Genomic DNA, 5,047 nt, shown 5'->3' on the forward strand with positions numbered 1-5,047 from the left:
ACTTTACATAATCTAATATAATTCTTCTAACTTAAATTTAAATACTATAATATATACCATTTCGTGTCTAAGTTTTACATAACTTTTGGTTCCAATATATGGAGGCAAGGAATGTTTCGCCCTATTTGTTTTGTTCTGTTCTGCATACTTTTCTTCTGAACAAATGTTAAAAAACAATAATTAACATTTGTTTCTATAATAGAAAAAAAAAAAGATAAAATGTCTCTATAATAAATAATAATTTAAAGATAATAAATCAATATTACCTGAAATCACCACCACTCCAAAGGTTGACCAAGTATATTTCATTCATCGGTGCTAACAAGTCTAGGCTTGTTCCATGAACGAAGTTGATAATATGTTTTTGAATCAAAATTATTAGCTTTCATTCTGTACCTATAATATCTATAGAGCTCACTCATATGACTAATGATTGCATCCTTTCTTTCCTCTGAGACATCAAAATGAAACTTTTCCTATAGAAAATATATAATTAGAATTCATAATCATGTGTTATAATAGTTTTCAATCATAAAAAATTAAAATTTTATTAATTTTTTCTTACCAAGATAATGTCCCACATGTGGTCAATCTTGTCTTTGCTCAATCTCTTTCCAACTTTTAACTTTTAAAGGACAACTTCGACTTCTAATTGTTTGTCCCAAAAACCAAGTAAGTTCAGTTGCATTCTTACCAATAGCTTGATTATCTTCATCAAATTCTACAGACAACTTTTGTCCTTCTTGGAGGTTGATTATTTACGCATCGTGTAGGCCCCCTAGTTTTTCTTTTCACGACTTTAAGGTTAAATAAATAACATCAAATAAAAATATCTACAAAAATTTTAAAAAATCAATAATAACAATGAATACCTGTTGAGTTTGGTGATTCATGTTCTTCCATAACCACAACCTCTGCTGACGCATCATTTCTAGGAATACTTTCTTCAAAAGAAGCACTTATAGTAATATCACAATCCTTTGGTAATGTATAGATCTCGATAGACTTCCTCTTACGCATTCTATAACTAACAATCACGTCCCTAACATCGGAATCATCACAGCATTCCACTAACCCATTATAATCACTCATAGTCGTATCACCTCTCAAATAGAAAAAATTATCTCCCTTCATAATATTGAATTTATACTATTTTTTAAAATCATCCAATATGTCAAAGTAACTCACAAAATCAATATCCATACTTGTTTTTAACAAATGCTCGCTTACATACTTTCTAGAGGGAGAGAATACAAAATAACCATTATAATAATAGTTAATTTCTATCTCATTTGATGTGTCCAAGTTTTCTACGAAATTATCAAACATGAGTTAGCTACATATGAAAATACAAATATACAAATTTATTTTATTAAAAATAATAATAATAAATTCAATATTCCAGAGAGTTGTATTACCCTGATAAATAAGTTCCTCTACATGTTATGTTGGGATATTTTCTTTGATACGGGAATAATTACGGATATGGACTTATGGGAGTGCATTTTGGGTCCGAGACTTGGTGTGTGCAATTGAAGTGCAAAAGGGAACCTAAGTGCACTAAAAATCAGCCAACATATTACACTTGATGGGCACCTAAGTCTCTAAGGGGCCTTTGGTCTTTTTGTATTTTATTTGTAACCTAGTATAAATAGAACATTGTAGGGCTTTTAGACTTAGTTTATTAATGATGTTGTAAGTCTTAAGACATTGGAAAACACAAGTCCTCTCTTCTCTTTGGAGGCAAAATCGAAACTAGGATACAACAATAGGGTAGATTCTATTTTGTTGTTGTTTTCTTGGAAACATTGATGCTTGGGAGGTGGATTCCGATGTTGTGTCTTTGTAAGATATAGGTTTATTGTTGTGTGTAGTGTTAAGGGTCCAAGATTGTCCATTCTTGGGTTCTTAAGATTATACCTTCATTTGGTCTATCTATCTATCCTTTTACCTTCTTGTAATCTTGTTTATTGTTTGTGTTGTAATCTTGTGTTCTTGTTGTTATTGTTAAATTCGAATCTTATGTCTTCTTTTTTATCATCTTAAGTTAATCTTGTTCTTGTTCTTGTTGCTATTTTGGTGTTAAAATACACATTGTATCTTGTATTCTTCTTGTTGATAGCGAATCTGAGAGTGGTCTCCATCTTGGTCCTCGGATCCTTAAGATTGTGGACTAATTTGGAGTGTATTTTTTGCCTTTCGTTGTCATTCTTGTATCATTTGGTATCAAAACATGGCTTGATTTTGTTCCCACAAGATCAATCTTGGGCTTGTTAGTGGAAAAATAAAAAAAAAGTGTTCAAAACTGAAAATTTTAGAAAAAATAGCAATCTGTCCGTGTTGTGTTCTTGGCCGAAAAGTGTGTTCTTGTTGTGTATTGGCCGAGGTTTTTACTTGTATCTGTTATCTCTAAGTGTTAGTTTTGTTCCTCAATAACACGTTGAGTCTATATCTAGCTTTGATTTTGAAAAATTGATGTTATTGTTGTGAACATAAGACTTGGCCGAATTGTTGTTGAAACATTATTGTGGTGGACTGTTTTGGCCTTGTGGTATTCATCTTGTTGTTGTTTTAAGCTTGGCAACATGGTATTTTTGCTCATTGATAGCCTAAGAACCATCTTGTTGAAGTTGTAGTTGTCTTGGCCAAGTGTTGAAGATATTGTATTGTGAAAATTGGAAGTTGGTCGTGTGAAAATTGTTGGTGTTCTTGGAGATTGTTGTTGGTTATTCTTGGTAATTGTTGATGTTGTTCATGGAGTTCTTCACAACCTTCATAGATTTTTAAAATAAAGTGAACCTTAGATCTATAAAGGTGAAGGGAAAAAGGTAAAGCTTTGTTAGTCTTGAAAGACTTACCATCACTCATCAACTAGTCAATCACATCTCAACCACTTTCCAACAACTTTCCATGATTCAAGAATCCATGTTTTAAGGGTAGTACAGGTCTAGTCAAAGACATTTGAGTCTTGAATTTTGAATTGAAAAGAAGCTCCAAAGACTAGTTTGTATTTCCCTTCATTGAACAAGTTCCACTAAAGGTCCCAAATTGAAAATTGACCGAGACTTGAACTTTTGAAATTAACAACTTGATAAAACTAAACCAATACATGGCTTCCACATCACGTTTTACTGTTCACACGACAAAATTTTAAGCTCAAATTTTGATCTTTTAGTCTCATTGTGTTGTCTCTTAGTTTCGTTTGTTGATTCCATTACTAACGTACGAGCTAGTACTAGATTGTAAGTTAGTTTTGAAACCATTCTTCGTGTTAACTTTCCTTTGTGTGTCTTAATCCTTTGAGTCATTGTAATGTCCTTGTGTTTTTTTTTCTTACTCTTTGGAGTCGTTTTCAATGTTGGATTCACCTCTCAACACCTCTCGGAGTACAAACAAGCTTTCAATGCTTGTGAGATTGAGTGTGAGGGATTCGAGAGACACGAAATAAAAGAGAGAGTGAGGATGTTTTGTATAACTAACTTGTTTTCTATTTTGTAGGTAAATCTTTGCCACAATGGATACCATTTTGGCCCACCTTGATGCTATTGCCTGAGAAATAGCTAAGGCGAATGCGGGTCTTGACAAATTGGGCCCGGATATGTCTACTATACTTGAGAGGTTAGATCGAGTGGAGAGTTGAAGGAATTCTCATGATTCTACTTCCGAAGATTTACCTCAAGTAATCAATCCTCCAAGACCACCACCAAAGGACATAGACATAAGCCAAGCCACCAAATGTCCTCCAACCCGAGACCTACATAGGTCGATCCCTCCTCCATTCGATCAAGTTCAACAAAAAGGACTTGGAAGCCAAATCTCTCCCGTCCAAGGTCCACAACCGAAGCTCTACTTTACCAAATTAATCCTCTCAACCGAAACTCTACTTCACCAAAGCCGACATGTCCATGTAGAGGAGAATGGTAGGAAGGAACATGATAGATATAGAGTCTACGACGATGCTTGTATGATGGTAGGAGACTTGTTTCGAATGAGATTGAAGACAAGGCTCAAGATGGAGAGGAAGCCGAGATTCAAAATAAAGATGTTGGCCAAGACTTGTGTTAATGTTTTGCGGGCTATTGTGAGTGGTTTATTTTAAAGTGGCCGATTGAACGAGGTGAAGTCGTGAATTTGTGGGAAAATTTCTCTCAAGATGGAGAGGATGATACGAGATAATCACGGATATGGACTTATGGGAGTGCATTTTGGGTCCGAGACTTGGTGTGTGCAATTGAAGTGCAAAAGGGAACCTAAGTGCACTAAAAATCAGCCAACATATTACACTTGATGGGCACCTAAGTCTCTATGGGGCCTTTTGGTCTTTTTGTATTTTATTTGTAACCTAGTATAAATAAAACATTGTAGGGCTTTTAGACTTAGTTTGTTGATGATGTTGTAAGTCTTAAGACATTGGAAAACACAAGTCCTCTCTTCTCTTTGGAGGCAAAACCGAAACTAGGATACAACAATACGGTGGATTCTCTTTTGTTGTTGTTTGCTTGGAAACATTGATGCTTGGGAGGTGGATTCCGATGTTGTGTCTTTGTAAGATATAGGTTTATTGTTGTGTGTAGTGTTAAGGGTCCAAGATTGTCCATTCTTGGGTTCTTAAGATTATACCTTCATGTGATCTATCTATCTATTCTTTTACCTTCTTGTAATCTTGTTTATTGTTTGTGTTGTAATCTTGTATTCTTGTTGTTATTGTTATATCCGAATCTTGTGTCTTCTTTTTTATCATCTTGTGTTAATCTTGTTCTTGTTCTTGTTGCTGTTTTGGTGTTGAAATACACATTGTATCTTGTATTCTTCTTGTTGATAGCGAATCCGAAAGTGATCTCCATCTTGGTCCTCGGATTCTTAAGATTGTGGACTGATTTGGAGTGTGTTTTGTGCCTTCCGTTGTCATTCTTGTATCAATCTTTGATCAACATTGATTTAGAATTCTTGAAAAGCTCCATATCATCATTACGAGTCAAGCCACTAGTTTTTTTTCGAAGACCATTCCTACCCATATCTGATTGTAAATGAATATTAATAAGGTGTA

This window comes from Capsicum annuum, chromosome 5, assembly GCF_002878395.1.
Source record: "Capsicum annuum cultivar UCD-10X-F1 chromosome 5, UCD10Xv1.1, whole genome shotgun sequence".
Lineage (NCBI taxonomy): Eukaryota > Viridiplantae > Streptophyta > Magnoliopsida > Solanales > Solanaceae > Capsicum > Capsicum annuum.